The sequence below is a fragment of the Miniopterus natalensis genome, chromosome 1 (genome assembly GCF_054644295.1).
Source record: "Miniopterus natalensis isolate mMinNat1 chromosome 1, mMinNat1.hap1, whole genome shotgun sequence".
NCBI lineage: Eukaryota > Metazoa > Chordata > Mammalia > Chiroptera > Miniopteridae > Miniopterus > Miniopterus natalensis.
In genome coordinates, this window is record NC_142081.1 from 131603322 (window position 1) to 131621888 (window position 18567).

General features: G+C 36.5%; 1 pseudogene; it reads right to left on the bottom strand.

Moving 5' to 3' along the window:
* Nucleotides 1-339: 339 nt before the first annotated feature.
* On the bottom strand, nt 340-1886 carry LOC148094403 (eukaryotic translation initiation factor 2A-like; annotated as a pseudogene).
* Nucleotides 1887-18567: the final 16681 nt, after the last annotated feature.

The following is an 18567-nucleotide window of genomic DNA, read 5'->3' on the forward strand; positions in this document are numbered from 1 at the left end:
TATAAATTTCAGATGCAACTTGTCAGTTATTACAAAAGCACTGCTGGATTTTGTTTAATTGCATAGGCTATATAAGTATATTTTGGGGGACATCAAAATCTTGAATACTGAGCTTTCTTTAATTTCCCTCAGAGATGTTTTGTACAGTTTTCAGTGTAGAGTTCTTGGACATCACTTGTTAGATTTATTCTTACGTACTTTATGGTTTCTTGCCCTATATAAAAAAATCTTAGACAAATGGTTAAAGTTATAGATGAACATTAATGGTGGGCATGTGGATATTCTATATATGCCAGTGGATTTTAGAGATGATGTGTTTGCCCTGGTTGCTGTGAACCTTTAAAGCCCCAACCCCAAATTTTCTGGCTCCTGGAGAAAGGCTTTTTTGCTGCATTTTCTCTGGCTGATGTTTTTCTAGCTGTTTTTCAGATACTGCTTGTTCTCTCAGATGTTCGATTGCGCTCCGCTTTTTCTTTAGGTTATCGATCTGCTTTGTGACATGGTCTCCAAAAGGCAAGTGAGACAGTTATTCATGGTGTGCTCTGCTCCATGGGGAGGACTGGGGCCAAGTCTGGACTTGGCCACCTCTCACTTCCTGCCCTGCAGCCCTCCCAGCCTCATGCTTCCTCTTATTTTCAAGGCTATTTTGTTAACAGGTTTCCATTTCCTGGTTGTGGATCCTCTCATGCACTTTATTTATTTATTTTTTAAATTTTATTATTGTTTAAAATATTACAGATGTCCCTTTTTCTCCCCAATGATCTGTTCCACCCTGTCCCATCCCCCTCCCCAGTCCCTCTCCCCACCATTGTCTATGTCCTTGGGTTGTGTATATATGCACATAAATTCTTTGGTTACTCCCTCCCCCTCCACCCACCCGCCCTCCTCCATCTCCCTGACATTCCTCAGTCTCATCTATGCTTCCATGTCATTCTGTTCATCAGTTTGTTAAGTTCTTTAGATTCCACGTATAAGCGAGATCATGTGATATTTGTCTTTCGCTGCCTGGCTTATTTCACTTAGCATAATATTCTCCAGGTCCATCCATACTGTCCCAAAGGGTACGAGATTCTTCTTCTTTACAGCTGCGTAGTATTCATGCACTTTAGAATGGGTGATTGGTTTATTTCTTAAAACCGGGCATCTATAAGTTATTGCAACTTTATGTTCTTCACTGGGGACTTTACTTGGAATTCTTAGTAAGTTATTGTTTCTGCTGGAAATATTCCATCCAAAAATGGCTGCAGAGAGAATCTTGCCATATTTCTGCACTTGATGAAATGTCATATTCACACAAGATAGAGCCAGGTTAATGCTAGATATTGTATCAGTGTTAACAAGTAACCTGGGAGAACATGCAGCAGTTAAAATGCTCTCACCATCTGGGCACTAAGGAAAAGAAGGAGAATCAGAGGTCGCGGGTTTATAAATAGGTTTGTAGTTTATGACATTCCACACTCCCTATGTATCCTCAGATTCCCGTGTTCAGCTCGTAGTACTAATATGTGTCTATGAGGGCTGTTGCAGGCTGCATTATGACACAGAATCACATAGGACAAGCATGAAACAAAACCAGAACAAAATTGAGTAGAACTAGTAGGACTAAAATTCTGAACTACCCCTTAAGAAGCCATTTTTTTGGTAATTGCACTACAGCACTTTCTCCTTTTGCTGCAACATAATGCAGCTTCCCCTCAACAGTGGGAAGCTCCAGTCCTGTCAATATCTGTACTATTACAACACAGTTTTAGCTTTTTTATTCCCTACAATTGTAATTTTATCAGCCTTAAAGACACTTTTGTTGGCTAAAGCTGCAACAAGTACACCCAATTTGGGTTACTGAAATCATCTAAAAGAGGAAGATGCGCCCTCACCATCTGGAACATGGACTCCCACCTTGTAGGTTAGGGTCCAGGTGATGACTCAAAATAATTATTTGCAAATTCAATTTATTTCCAATTATATCAAAATTGTTCTTTTCAAAAATGTGAACTGCATTGTTAACATTTCTGGCACAAATAGTAACGAAGGGTTTGCTGCTTGGGGTACTCTTAAAAAAACACACAGAGTGGGTAGTCCCAAGGTAGTTTTATTTACTTGCAGCAAGTAAAAGAGACAGGGGATTCATATCCCAAACTCTGTCTCCCTAAAGGGAGGCTTAGTCATTGCTTATATACACTATTTGGTCAATTTCATGTTGATTTCTTCTTTGCCACTGGCTACTTTCATCCAATTAAATTCCTGTCAGCTCCTCCTGTTTACAGCTGCATCTACACAATACAATGCTACATTGGAACATTTAGCAAGAAATAACTTTTAGTAAGAATGGTTCAGACCTTGAGACCCTTGTCCTAAGACAAATAGTCACATTTTCTGACCAGGGTAGATAACAATTTTGCATTTTTCCTGAATGAAGACTTTAAACATGTCCAAGTTTTCACATGACAAAGTGAGAGCTTAGTTATTCTAGCTGTGCTTTAAGTTGGTTTTAAAAGTCATAGAAAAGTGTGTAACACTTTGTAAAGTTCAAAGAAAGTAAGAGAGAAAAATATTTACTATATATTTTGTTGCCCTTTGGATGGTTCCTGACTCATGAGGTAGTTTGACAAAAATCTTTTATTTTTAAATTTTTAAGTTATTTTTATCCACTCATCTACTGATGGATACTTGGGTTGCTTCCAAATCTTCACAACTGTAAATAATGCTGCAATGAACATAGGGGTGCATATATTCTTTTGAATTAGTGTTCTGGGTTCCTTCAGATATATTCACAGAAGTGAATTGCTGAGTCATAAGGCAGTTCCATTTTTAATTTTATTTTGGTGGTGGTGGTGGGAATCCATACTGCTTTCCACAGTGGCTGACCAATCTGTATTTTCACCAACAGTGCATGAGAGTTTCCTTTACTCCACATCCTCACTAACACTTGTTATTTGTTGACTTCTTGATGATAACCATTCTGACAAGTGTGAGGTGATATTTCATTGTGGTTTTAATTTGCATTTCTCTGATGATTAGTGACATTGAGCATCTTTTTATATGTCTATTGGCCATCTGTGTGTCCTCTTTGAAGAAGTGTCTATTCTGGTCCTTTACCCATTTTTAATTGGATTTTTTTTTTTTTGGTGTTGAGTTTTATAAGTTCTTTATAAATTTTTGATATTAACCCCTTATCAGATGTACTGTTGAATATGTTCTCCCATTCAGAGGGTTCTCTTTCATTTTGTTAATAGTTTCCTCTGCTATGCAAAAACTTTTTGTTTGATGTGGTCCCATTTGTTTATTTTTTTCTTTTGTTTTCCTTGCCTGAGGAGATATAGCAGAAAAAATATTGCTATGAGAAATGTCTGAGATTTTATTACTTATATTTTCTTAAAGGATTTTTATGATTTTGAGTCTTACATTTAATTCTTTAATCCATTTTGAGTTTATTCTTGAGTGTGGTGTAAAAAGGTGGTCTAGTTTCATTTTTTTGCACATATCTGTCCAATTTTTCCAACACCCTTTATTGAACAGACTATCTTTACTGCATTGTATATCTTTGCCTCTTTTCTCTAATATTAATTGACTATAAAGGCATGGGTTTATTTCTGGGCTCTCTGTTCTGTTCCATTGATATATACATCTGTTTTTATGCCAGTGCCATGCTGTTTTGATTACTATGGCTTCATAGTATAGTTTGATGTCAGGTAGCATGATTCCTCCAACTTTGTTCTTTCTCAAGATCACTGTTGCTATTTGGAGTCTTTTGAGGTTCCACATAAATCTTTGAAATATTTCTTCTAGTTCTGTGAAATATGCTATTGGTATCTTGATAGGAATTGCATTGAATTTATAGATTGCTATGGGTAGTATGGACATTTTAAAGGTGTTAACTTTTCCTATCCATGAACATAGTATATGCTTCCACTTATTTGTATCTTCAATTTCTTTCTTCAGTGTCTTATAAGTTTTTGAGTACAGGTCTTTTAGATCCTTAGTTAAATGAAATACTACTGGAACATTAAAAAGAAGGAAATCTTATCCTTTCCTATAGCATGGATGGAGCTGAAGAGCATTATGCTAAGTAAAATAAGCCAGTCAGAGAAAGACAAATACCATATTCACTCATATGTGGAATCTAATGAACAAAATCAACTAACAAGCAAAATAGAGATACACTCACAGATAGGGAGCAGACTGACAGCTGTTGGGGGTCAGGGGCTGGAGGGATAAAAGGATTGAGAAAAAAAAGAGAGAGAGAGAGAGAAAACTCATCCACATGGACAACAGTGTGGTGATTGCTGGGGATGGGGGATAGGAGAGGGGGTTAGGGAAGGTGGAGGAGAGTATAAGAGGGATAAATGATGATGGAGGAAGACTTGACTTGGAGTGGTAAACACACAATACAGTGTACAGATTATGTGTTGTAGAACAGTGCTTCTGAAACCTGTATAATTTTGTTAGCCAGTGTCACCCCAATAAATTCAATAAAAAGGAAAAAAATATTTTTACTGTGAGATGACTATAGATTCACTTACACTTAAAATAAATAATATAAAGAGACCTGGATGCTCTTTACCCAGTTTCCCACAAACTATAACAAAATATCAGTCAGGATGTTGACATAGATATAGTCAAGATACAGAATATTTCCATCACAAGGATCCTTCATGTTCCCTTTGAAGGCCATACCACTCCGTCTCCCTCCTGGCAAAAACTAGTCCATTCTCTATTTCTATACTTTTGTCACTTCAAGAATGTTATGTAAATGGAATCACGCTGTATATAACTTTTGGGATTGGCTTTTTTTTTGGTGTGTGTGTGTGTGTTGGGTGTGAGCTGTTTCCTGTGAATTGAAAAGTAGCCACCCATCTAATCCTTTCAGGGGAGAAATTTCTTAACAAATAGCTTGTTAGGCATCAGGTGTTACAAAACCCCAGCTATCAGCTATGGAACTGCCAGGACGTTATGAGAAATATCCTGACAACTCCTATCCAGTAATGTGACTCAGACTTAATATTTCTTTAAGGTGTTTTTTGTTTTTAAAGAATAGCATATTCTGAATTAATATAGTCCCCATTTGCATCAAAAACATTTCTTAGGAATAATGTGCGTGATAATGATTGCTCAGAAACAAAAGCCCACCTACCTGGTTTAACCCCTGCCCTCCCTAAGACAAAACAAAACAAAAACTGATATTAAAACTATGTGTTGGTAAGAACCTCCTCCATTTAGCCCAGGGAAAACATTTGCCTAAAGTGCAGCTTCTTGTGGCCAGTCTTAGGATTCCCAACTGTGTTCAGACTCAAAGAATTTGTTTCAATTTCTTCTGCCTCCACAGGCATTGGTTAGGGATAGGGAACCAGGGAATGTTCTGCACAGACAGTTAGGTCTCATCTGGTTATATCTCTCTCCCTCCTGACAAAAACTAGTCCATTCTCTATTTCTATACTTTTGTCATTTCAAGAATGTTATGTAAATGGAATCATGCTGTATATAACTTTTGGGACTGGCTTTTTTTTTTTTTTACTCAGCATAACTTAATGACTATTCTTCCAAGTTGTTGCATATATCAATATTTTTTTCTTTTGATTGCTGACTAGTATCCTATGGTATGGATGTGCCACATTTTAACCTTTCACCCATTGAAGGACTTCTGGTTTGTTTCCAGTTTTTGCCTATTAAGAATAAAGCTCCTATAAATAATTTTGTATATGTTTTGTGTAAACATAAGTTTTCACTTCTCTGCCAGAAATGTCTGGGAGTGCAACCGCAAGTGTTGGCAGTTACACATTTAGTTTTTTTAAAAACTACCAAAGTGTTTCAGGGTGGTTGTACTACTTTACATGTAACGTATCATATTACTGTAGGAATAGGAGGGGAGAAGTGCTTCTGGCAACTTAATGAGTGATAGTTTGCTCCATGGAAATGGGAGAGCTAAAAAGAGATTCAGGTTTGATGAGGTTAAAATCACAAATTGTGCTTTGAACACAATGAGTTTGAGATGCCTGAGATGGACATACAAGTGGAGATGGCCAGCTAGCATTTGGATAACCATCCTTGCCCAGCAGTAAGAGTAAGACTGGCAGGAGACGAAGCTTGAAGATATGTAGCCTAAAGTCATATTCGAAGCCACAAAGAGGACTTGAAGTTTGAATGGTAAGAACAGAAGGCCAAAGAAAAATCCTAAACAAACAAAGTAGAATCTCAGATACAGTGAACAGACTAACAGCTGTCAGAGGGGAAGGGGGTTGAGGGGCTGGGTGAAAAAGGTGAAGGGATTAAGCAAAGAACCTCATTGACAACTGTATGGTGATTACCAGAGGGAAAGGAGGGTGGGGGGGAGGTAGAAGAGGGTAAAGTGGGGATAATAGGTGACAGTAGGACTTTGGGTGGTGAACACACAACACACGATACAGATGACGAATTATAGAATTGTACACCTGAAACCTATATAATTTTATTAATCAGTGTCACCCCAACAAATACAGTGAAAATAAAAATAAGATCTTGTCTCACAAGACCTCAGAAGTAAAAGAAAATTCAAACTCAAAAAACAAGAAAAGAAGGTCAAGTGAGAAGAGACTGTGAAAAAGACCATGAAGTGAATTTCAGACAAATTAAGGAAACACAGCAGGTGCTGACGTCTGTGCAGCCAAGATGGACCATGGCTTTAGGAACCTCTGCAGATGGATCTCTCTGGCATGTTCAGTTTGGGTGGACTGGCAGCAACAGAAGCCATGTTTATTTTAATTTTTTAAATATATCTTTATTGATTTCAGAGAGAGGAAAGGAGAGCGCACGAGAGAAATAGAAACATCAATGATGAGAGAGTCATTGATCAAGCCCACAACCGGGGCATGTGCCCTGACTGGGAATCGAACCCCGATCGCCTGGATCCTAGATGGATGCTCAACTGCTGAGCCACGCCCGGCCGGGCAAGAAGCCGTGTTTAAAAATGAATGTGACTGAGACAGTATTGACAGCGCTGTGGTCTTTGACTCAAGGGGAAATCCGTTCTGGGGAGGCAAACAAGGCTGCTCCCCATGGAGGGACCTTCTCTCCAAGAGCTCACTTTGTTCTTTGTCAGGATGGGTGGCAAGGCAGCTAAGGGTCTTCCTCAGAGAGGGTGGGAATCAAATGCTGGCTGGTTGTATATGAACTCCTAGTCTCTGAATCTTCATGATTTGATTCCTTAAAATTTTGCCAAAGGCATTCACAGTACCTTAAAAAGAGGGTAACATTTCTTTCAAATTGAATGTTAAGTTTAGGTATTAATAATGATGAATGATCACATTAAATAATAAAGAAACAATTTACTGATTGGAATTTAAGAAACTAATATTAGACAACTGTTGAAATACATCACTTAAAATTGCTCACAGCTCGCTTTATCAAGAATCTCTAAAAGCCATAAAAGCAACATGTAAGCTTTTAATGTTTCAATAAATTTTAAATATTCAGTATTTACATAGAATAATATTTACTGTTTTGGCTTTTGTTTCTTTACTCAAATTATCCATGAAATGTTCAGTAAAATAATGTTTATGATCTGAATATAATTGTATCCCCTTAATTCTGAAAGGATTCTTGGGTTTTTATAGAACATGTTATAAAATGAATGACAAGATAATTGTTTGATTAGTACATGGACTCATGGATGGTAATGACTGGAAAAATAGGGTTGACATAAGAAACCCATTGAAATATACTGGACTGTGTCTAATTAACCCTAGAAAACAAGACAGATTTTTTTTTTTTTTTACATTTTCCTAGGTTATAAACTGAAAAAACACTGCTTTAAAACCCATCAGGAATCTCCTCCTTCCCTACTTGGTTGATAATAAGCCAGCCTCTCCCAAACCTTGGTACTTACAAGGCTTTTATAGCTAATGAGAAAATAGTAAAGTTAATACGCCTTAACAGGGATTTCATTTGTACTAGTTTCATTCTAAGTATAACAAATCCATTCAATACACTCAACCTTTACAAAAAATGATTGAAAATGGACGATTACATGGGTACGGTAATTGATCTCTCCCCTTTAGCAATGAGGAAATCATGTCTTTGGAAATCAAGACTCTTTAAAACAACTGAATTTCAATACAAAGAATGACCTCACAGGCTGACTGTTAAATTCTCATTCAATTTCTCCATTTTCTCTCATTCATACCTATCACTGGAGTCTCTCTAATCCAGTTTCTTTCATTTCTTTCCCTTGATGTCTTGAACTCCACCACTTTCCCACTGGAAAATGGGTTTGTCCTTCCTGCTTTAAAGGACACATTATCCTAGTAGGTTAACTTTGCCACATACATTTTTTTCAAATAGTGTGTGCCATATACATTTGATGCTAACATATGCAGTAAGGAGTTCTTTACCTTTAAAAGTGTGCATTTTCTGACTCCATTTTTTGATCTTTATATCACCATATAATTTTTCTGACCTTAGATGAAGTAAGAGATATTGAGCAATTAAGGATATGCAAAGGCTGTTGAGAATCTTTTGAGAAATAACAGAACACTCTAACAGGGTCTATAACACCACCCTCGCCACCTAAAACATCTCCATCTCCATTCCTTTGAATGCATCAGACAAGAGATCTGAACTGTTATTAACATTTACTATCAAACACATTGCTTGTGAGACTAAAATATTCTTCCCACTGTTAGAATTTCTCCCTGACAAATTATCCGTGTACGCTTTAAATGCACAGATCGGGAGAGTGAAGGCACAACCAAACCAGGGTAGTTTAGTGAATCCAGCATCTTAAAATCTCCCTCCATGAATAGGCAAACAGAATTCCATTCAATATGTTGAAATTTCTTTGTTTAATTAAAATGATTTCAAGGAGCATAGGAAACCAAATCAAAACTTTTTTGAGTTTTTATCTAATTCTAAGCTTTATTTTACTTTAGTCGTAGCTTCTGTAATTTTCAGTACAGGAAAAAGCAAAATAAAATATAAAGATGAGAGAGTAAGTAACTTTACTAAATATGAAGTATAAAAATATCAGCTTGTTTAATTCGGCTGTGTAATTTGGCCAGAGATGCTACAGGGCATCCAACTTAGAGTATTTTATACTTTAGTTTTTTATTCTATGAATGGGCATCAATTCTATGTTTTCTATACAACAAAATGAGATAATTACATGACTAAATTTCAGTATATTTTATACTCTTTGTCCTGCCCATATTTATGCCCAAATACCAACCCACCACCAGTTAAGCAGTTTGAAAATAAGCCCTAATACATTTTTTTGAATAAAAGTACATAAATGTAATATGAAGTTGAGAGTCATTTTACTAGTAGCACTATATTATAAGAAATTCCTTAATTTCCAAAGTGTATGAAAACTTATTAGACAGAGAAAAGAGTTATTAAGAATGTACTTTCCTCTTTATTTAAAATTGTTTCTCAAAGCAGCAAAGATAGGTGGAAGGACCAAATACCCACATTAATATGTTCATTTAGTGACATTTATTTCAGAGCACAGTAAGTAAAATATTTTGAGAATGTGATTTCACAACTTACTGGTCTCAGGTCTAAAATAGATACCATGAGTTTTTATAAGCTTGATATATAATCATGCATCAATAATGCTTCTTTAAACATTTATCTATGTCTTCATGACTTTTGAGAAAGAATACACTGTTCACATGAGTTTTGGGACTCACATGCATATCACATTTGCCTGGCAGTGTTAAAACACAACAAATTGTATTATTTCCATAGCACAATAACCAATACCTTTCACACTTTGGTAAATAAGGGAGCTAATAGGTTGAAAGCATTTTGCAATTAGAAGATGGCTAGGTAACTTTTAAGAAATTGGTTTTAATATTAATGCAACCTATTAGTTTTAAATAACTTAGGAGCAGTTTGGACTTCAAGCATGTGGTTAGGAGGACTCAAGGACAATGCCCTTTAAAGAAATCAGCATAGTCAACTAACAACAGTTTTAGAAATACCCTCTCTGAGGTTCTGTGTTCATTTCCAAAGGAAACATTCCCTTGAAAACATGAATGGTTGGCATGGCTCTAAACCCATGGTCTTCAACTTTGCCTAGCATGAAAATGCTCGATTGTAACCTGTCTTTCCTTCTCAGTTGGAATGAACTGCTGATTGGTTTTAGCAGAAAATGGCTCAGCAGTAAACAGCGGCCCACAGGCTAATGCTTCTGTGAAAGTTGTTTCTGAAAGTGACAGCAGGAATCTAAGAGGAAAGAACCAGATACCCCGGGTGCAACTATCTCTGCCCCAACTACACCTGCCCACAAGCTGAGAGGCTTATAAACCAAGCAAGGGAAAGCTATCAGGAGGAATGATAGAATTTTCCATCACTGTGGAATCTGCCAAGGAATTCTATCTCACTTTTATAATCTTCAAGTCTCATCTCCACGTCAAATTTTATTAACTGTCATCCCAACCCCCAGAATCCTCCTGTTGAAAAAAAGTCATGATTTTGCCAATTAAGCAAAAGAAATGTGTTTGATTTTATCAGACTGCAAGATTCTTTTATGCCCTGATTTTTGTATACACTCTAAATCTCTAAATTCTTTAAACTCAAAAGAATTTTCTTGTCAATAAATTAAGTTCAGAGGTTACTTCCTAATAGTTCAGCTGCTCTGTACCATAAAGTTAATATACAACATTCTTTATTTTTTTCTTTCCCCACTGGAAAAATAATGGGCCACAGTTTGCCTTGAACTACATATCTGTTCTTTTGAGGCTGTTTCTGGAACTTTCATTGTAAAAATGAGAAAGTCCAGGATGGGAGATACAAATTTCTAATAAGTCACTGGTTCCAAACCATGAGTTAAATATTCTCACAAATAATCATACAGTGTCATATAAAAGAAAATAAACAACAAACCAGTATGATATAGTTATTCATAGTCTGTGTTTCGTATGGTCTGAAAAAAAATGCTTTTTAATCACCAGCCATGGTTTCTGCTCTTCCAGTGTGTCAGAATGGGGAAAATTGGCCAGAATTTTAAAATAAATATTTAATTATGCAAATCTCTTTCTTATATCACATATTTAAAATATAAGATCTCATCGTAATATGTTAATATTCTAAGATATTATTATGAAGCCTAGCCAAATACCTTTCATTGTCATTAAAATGATAACAAACCTGACATTCATCATGTTATAATGTATCTTTTTTTAAATGCAAAATAAGAATTAATAGGTTTTGAGCATTGCCTTAAATTATTTTAGGATCTATGTACCTCTTTCCAGAGCCCTCTATTAAAAGAAAGAAAGATATGTAAGGCCCATAGAATCTCTTTGTCAGGAGATTGTATGAGCTTCTATTTTAGGTTTTTATTAGAGAACAGGACAAAATATAGTCTCTTGGTGCCTCATTAAGCCAAGAGAGTGTCAGTAGGATGGCATCTTTGTACTTGCCTCAAATTAAGAGATTTGTGAATGGATGGCTCCTATGACTGATATCCCTGCTTCAGCACACACTTTATTCAAATAGTCATCTTCTTCTCCATAAAGCTGAGCCCTGTGCCCACCCTTATGACTGAAAGAACATGCCAGCTTGTCAGTGGGGGCAAGGGGCAGCTCTCCTGAACGGAGAAGAAAAAACAGCAAGAATAACACCTGAAAGGTACTAAAACTGCCCTGTAAAGGCACCATTGAATGAACCAATGAAGTGAGCCTCTGTCCCTTGGTATCCTGAAATGTCCTTCTCAAAGTAACTCCAAGGCAGTTGGTGAGGAAGATTCCTAATTTTGCCACATCCTAAAATAGTGAACCTATAAATCCATTTAAAGTCTTGGGTTATTATATTATTACAATGTACTATTGATTGACTAAATAAATAATGAACACTGTAATGTTAACACAGAGAGCACCTCTTAGGGAGCTCCTCCATATGTGCAAACATATTGCTTTTATCATCTTGTTTCTTAAATTTTTTTGCTTTTATCTCATAAAGTAGCCTGCACTCACTCTATACATAAACACCAAACACCAAACGCCATGATCACCTATGAGCCTTAGATATTAGTAGGGCAAAATGCTAATACTGGGGATAAAGAAATATGACTTATTCTGAGAAAATTATTTGAAACATTAAATTCTTTCTAATACCTACATTTATAAACAATTTATAATTATATTTCTAGTTAATTTCATCCAGGTGCAACTGTACTCATTCATTACTACTGTTGGCGATAGTGATAATAGCACTAGGTGTTAGACTTCGGTTCAGCAATGTTGGTTCTGACTAAGAAAGAAGACAGAGCCAAGACTCAAACTATAAGAGAACATTTAGAAAGTCACTGAGGCAGAAAAAGTGAGCCATAGAAGAAATAGGCACAGGAAACAATTTACAGAGACAAAAGAAGGGCCCTTGGAGCTTAGGAGAAAGAGAAACATGCCTGGGGGAAGAAGGTGGGGAAAGGAACAGATGGTATTCCTAGGGGGTTAATGCTTAAGGGAGTGGTCATGCAAGGGCCTGCATAGGAGTCAAATGAGGTCAATCTTCTGTGCCTTGTTCTTCCTCGAAGGGGGTCTACTGAGCTTGACTTAGTGACATGCCAGGGGAGTAAAGATCAAGGGAGGGTCCTAACCACATGACCAGCGATGTGAAAAGTCAGGTGGTTTAAACTGCATGATCATGAATATGCTAGGGGAGGAAAGTTTACCCTGGGAGGTGAGGTCCTTGTTTCCCCAGTTTTGCCCCTTGCTAGACACCCAGGGCTTTCCACCCTGGTGACCTTCTGTACCTGATCTATCATCTTTGTTCTGCTCATGTCTGTCTAACTGCCTACCACATTATCACTTGGCACTTTTAACCCCAGGTGGATTTGTTTTATTTCTAACAAGAATTATTATTCACATGTGCATTCATAGCAGAATTCATTCTAAGGGGATTCATAAATTTATATGGGATGTTTTCAAATCTTCAGGCAAGAACTTAACAATTACTCCATTTCTTACTTTTAAAAATAAAATCCATGTGCAGTTCATAATGTAATTAGTACAATGCCTGAAAGATGTCAAAATTATTCCAATCTTTCAAAAGATAGGAAGTTACTTCCTTTGAAGAATGGGTTAACGTGGTCAGAAATAAAATACTCATCCAGCTTTAAATTCCACTCAAAACCCGCAAAGCCTGGAGCTCCAACATTAAATAATGATCTTATTGCTTTACCTAAATCATTTTCCCCTTTTCTTCAATTTTTTTTGTACTTTTTTAAGTCACTGAATCATAGAAAATAACTCCAGTTCTGTAAGCCTAAGGTGATAATTTTAAAACTAGTAAATGTTCTAAAAATTACTCCTTTTCTTTTTCATTTATTATTGTTCTTTGGAAAACAAAGGCAATGAGGGACATTAGGGATCATCTAGTTCAATTTTCTTTAGAGATGAATTTGTGCCCAGAGAGATAAAGCAAATTATTGAAAATAAAACAGATCCTTAGCAGAGAAGAGTGGACCACCAGGCCTTCCAGTTAGAGTCTGCAGCCCAGCCAGTGTTGACATCTCTTCTCAAATTCAGTATTAGCTTACTCTTACGGTTCTTTAATCTGGAAACAAACCAACCTGCAGGGCTTTTCTCTCTATGTAAATGCAATTTAAAAGAAGGCAAATTTCTCTGTTAATAAAACGCCTTCATTTATCTTTTACTTTAAGAACTCTGAGTTAGAAGGTTTAATAAGGAGGCAGAATTTGTGTTGGGCATGCTTATGGCTCTTTGGTCTGGCTCCTTGTCTTTTCTCAGTAATGTCTATTCTCATACTCTCTGAAGTGTAAGGAAGGTTGCTCAGAAGAACTTAAGAGGTGTCTTCCTTGAGAGTATTTGCAATTCTGAGGAAGAAATCTTCTTTAAGGAATGCTTCCATAGGGCTGGAATGTCAGAGTCACATCTGTAATTTTAGATGAAGAAACCTGCCTGTAGCTTCTTTCATGATGCCACATGTATTTATTCCTATGCTTATTTATATTCCATCTTATTTCCAAAAGGATTTGTGGCCATACCACATGCCACAGGGGGCCAGGGTTTCTGCCCAGGTTGAGGCAAGGCTTCTGCAGCATTTAGACTCTAAGTACAGCATTAACTGTGTGGCATTTAGATATTTTTAGTCATTAAGTACTACAAAGAGCTATAGGACTGTCTTAAGGCATAAAAACAGAGGAAAAGGTGAGTAAGTTATGAAAATCACAAGCAAAAAAAAAAAAGTGCAAAAAGAAAAAAGTGTAATTAAAGAAAAATAACTACAAAGACAGTAACTAAGGAAAGTGGCTAGGTATCCGAAAAGCCATATTTCTTTAAAAATAAAAAAGAAATGTTTTGCTTATACAAAAACCAATTCAACGCCAAGTAAAGTCTAATAAGTTTCTTTACACTAATAAGTACCAATATTTTGTTTCTCTTAGTAAAATGTTAATGCAATGCAAATGTATTTCTCTATCTTAAATAAATGTACTCCTCTTGACTATAAATTAATAGAAATAGATCCAATTATAGCGTTTAAAATACTCTTTCTTTTTTAACCAACTTCTAAATTATATACATATTAAAATGTAGAAAGAAAACAGAATATATTATTGAGTCAATATCTTATCATAAACATCTCAAATTAATTATTAACTTCCTATAATCAACTAATTTATTTTGATATTTTAAAACATAAAGGGTTCCACATAAATTATTTTGTTAATCACATCAATTTCATCTGTAATTCTTTATATTTTCTGTTGAGTTTTAATTAGAGCTATTTATATGTGTACATGTAGAGCTACTTATACTGTATAAAATATTATACATTGCCCGGCTGGGCGTGGCTCAGCGGTTGAGTGTTGACCTAGGATCCAGGCCATCAGGGTACGATTCCCTGTCAGGACACATGCCTGGGTTGCAGGCTCGATCAATGACTCTCTCATCATTGATGTTTCTATCTCTCTCTCTCTCCCCCTCTCCTTTCCTCTCTCTGAAATCAATAAAAATATATTTAAAAAAAAATAAATAAAAATAAAACATTATACATTAGGTTTTTTACTAGAACAACCATCATGAATGAAGAAAAAGTAATCAGAAGTCAATAAATAGAATAAAAATAGTATAATTCAACAGAGTGCTAGGATGGCAATAGGTAATAAGTTGTTTGGAAATTATTTTACCTTCCCTTTGGCCAGTGTTCTCTGTCTCACAGAGTCTCTGAACCCTAGTGTTCTCATGAATTGCCTGCAACAGTGCTTAGCCAAACTCTAGTTATATAACTATTGGCATTGAAATCCTTGTATCAGAGTTGGTTCCTGGTGCAACCCAATCTAAAGGAGACTCTAAGGTACAACAAAGAGATACACTTTGCAAAGGGATACACTGAATGAATGTCCAGTGTTCTCTATTTACAAAAGTCCTTCGTCCCTTGTATAATGAATCCTGTATCTCTAGTCCAATGATCTCTATGGAAAGCGAGAATATAAAATAAGTGGTCAAAAGACCTAGGTTCTAATGCCTTTTATCCCCATGGGTTAGCTTCACGACCTCAACAAGCCAGTTCCCCTCTTTTGCATGTAGCTTCCACATCTATGAACATGCAAATGACTTCCCTGATTCCTTCCCAGAGCTGCTTGGAAGTAGAAATGAAAGTAAAACCACTCTTAACATAGGAAATGGAACCACTATTCCTAGGAGCCTGCAGGAGAGCAGAGAGCACAGCAGGAGCAGAAGCAAGGATGCTTCAAAGCAAGGATGCTCCAAAGCAGACCATCTGCTTTCCTTCTGCCCATAAACCCTGGAGATCCATTTCCTCAGTAGGAAAGATGCATTGTGAAATGTTTGATTTGTGCTTTTCAAAATTTTTATCTTCAATAATAAGCCATTTTCATCTACTTCTTGATGAAGGAAATTATATGGAAATTCAGTATTTGGGGTGAACTTTCCTTTTACCTAGCCCAGCCTGATCTCTAAAATCTTAATATGTTTTCTGAAGTCACCTCAACTGACATTAAACACATGTGAATTTAGTAAAATTAAGTTGTCTGTTCCAAATACCACAAATTTCACAGAGTTCTCTCTCTGAACTTACAATTTTCAGAAGATTCAGGAGACAGTAAAGAACACTCAGAACAAAGACCGCTCTCAGACACACACAAATACAAAACAAACACTCAGGTTGTTTTGTGTCCCTGCAATGGTCTTCAGAGGTTCCATTTTCTTTTATCAGTTTTTGTTCTAACACGGAGGAAAAAGTGAGGACTGACAGAGTAAGTAATAAATCACACAGAGTTGTCATTTATCTATGGGATCTATTATCATTCATATTTAATGCAGCCCATACTTTAAAGTTTTTTGTTTTATTCAAATGAAGAAGCACTGCCTTCCCCTTTTCAATGACAACTACAGGATGTATTGTGTGCAAGAGTTTTGCTCATTCTTTGTGTTGATTAAGCAGACATCAGAATGACTGAACATTGAGCACCAGTGGTTGGCACCTTCACTTCTCTGCCAAACATGTAGAACAAAGGGTCCCCTCAGGCTCTGCATTCACCTCTTTACCAGGGGCAAAACAAGCTATATTATTTTTGGCAAAATATCTACTAAAGCCAAAATAAATTACCCAGTGAACATCCCTCCCCTCTTTGGAGCAGAAACACCCATTGATCAAAGAACTGTTGAGGATTACTATTAGCTAGAAGGGAGCCAGAGGAATTGATATTGAATCTTTATAGCCCTTCCCTAACACTTGAGTATTATTTATTAGTTTTCTGGGGTGGATTTTTGCCTTCTTAGAAAGCATTTACTAAACTGTTAACATATTTTCAAGAATTTATAGGTTTTGTCACTTCAAGTTCAGACCAGCCTGTGTGACATAACAGATTACATGTTTACATTTGACATGGAGATATTTGATTACATAGCAGCAATTCAACTAAGAAGTGTTCATTCTGAAATATGATTTTATGTCATGTAAAGTGGTTTTGGGCCTACATGCCAGGCTTTTTTCTTTCTTTTCTTTTTTTTTTTCTTTTTCTTTTAGCTTTTACCTTGTGCTACAGAAGCTCTGTGACTGGATGCAGTTTAGCAAGACTTGAGGCCAGAAACCAATGGTCTCTCTTGTGTATAAATTTGACATGGCTCTGATTTGTAATTCAAAGTACTGAGACCGAATTTAAAAGATTAACATTTAAATTAAAATGTTAATCCACTGATGCCTCAAATTCCATCAGCTCTGGATAATGTTATCTGCTACTCAGAGATCAAAACACTATTTATTTAACTCACACTGGAGTTCTCTGCCTTCATTTCTGAAATAATGGGTGTTCATTTCCCATTTGTGTTCTATGGCAGACTTCACTCTCTCTGACTCACGGAATACCGTTTAGCCCTCAGGCCTTGCTCAGGTCTCACTGCCTTAAAGGCATCTAGAATCCCTCAAAGTCATGGTCACATTTGCCATTTCATTGCTATGATCACCCATCTGGAAAGCATCATTATTCAAGGATGGCTGCTCTGTTGGTTCACGTTTCCTTTTCCACATTATCACCTGTTGGCACCCTAGGTGTCAGAATTTAGTCACTGTGGCTTACAAATTATATCTTGTTTAACAAAGGTGACTGCAGAACTGCATTTGTTAGTTAACAGTCAATGATTTGTTGATTACTTAAAAAAAATTTTTTTTGAGCTCTCCTCTGCTGCTGCTGGGCATCTAAAATAGTTTATCTGCCTTGGAAAACAGCAGGCAGTGTCTTAGCAGTTAAACATAAATCCCATATGACCAAGCCATAACATTCCTAGGCATTTACCCAAGAGAAATGAAAACATATTTCTATACTAAGACTTCTAGCTGTCAGTTAAAAGAAAATAAACCAAGTAATATTCCAGTGTATATATGTACCACAGCTTTTTTATCCACTTATACATTGATGGGCACGTGGGTTGCTTCCATAGCTTGGCTACTGTAAATAACGCTGCAATGAACATAGGGGTGCATATATTCTTTAGAATTAGTGGTTTGGGTTTCTTTGGATATATACCCAGAAGTAGAATCACTAGGTCATGAGGCAATTGCATTCCCCGCCAACAGTACATGAGGGTTCCCCTTTCTCCACATCCACACCAACACTTGTTTATTGATTGCTAATTTGCATTTCTCTGATGATTAGTGATGTTGAGCATCTTTGCATATATCTATTGACCATCTGTATGCTCCCTTTGGAGAACATTGGCTGTAAAAAAGAATGATATCTTACCATTTGTGACAACATGGATGGACCTAGAGGGTATTATGCTAAGTGAAATAGGCCAGGCAGAGAAAGACAAACACCATATGACTTCACTTATATGTGGAATCTAAAGAACAAAGTAAACAAACAAAACAGAAACAGACTCAGAAATACAGAGGACAGATTGATGGCTGCTAGAGTGGAAGAGGATTGGCGGATGGGTGAAAAAGGTGAAGGGATAAAGAAGCACAAATTGATAGTTATAAAATAGCCACAAGGATGTAAAGTAAAGTGCAGGGAATATAGTCAACAATATTGTAATAGCTATGTATGGTGCCAGATGGGAACACCAGGGGGGACTCTTAGTAGATGGTTGTCGAATTGCTATGCTGTAC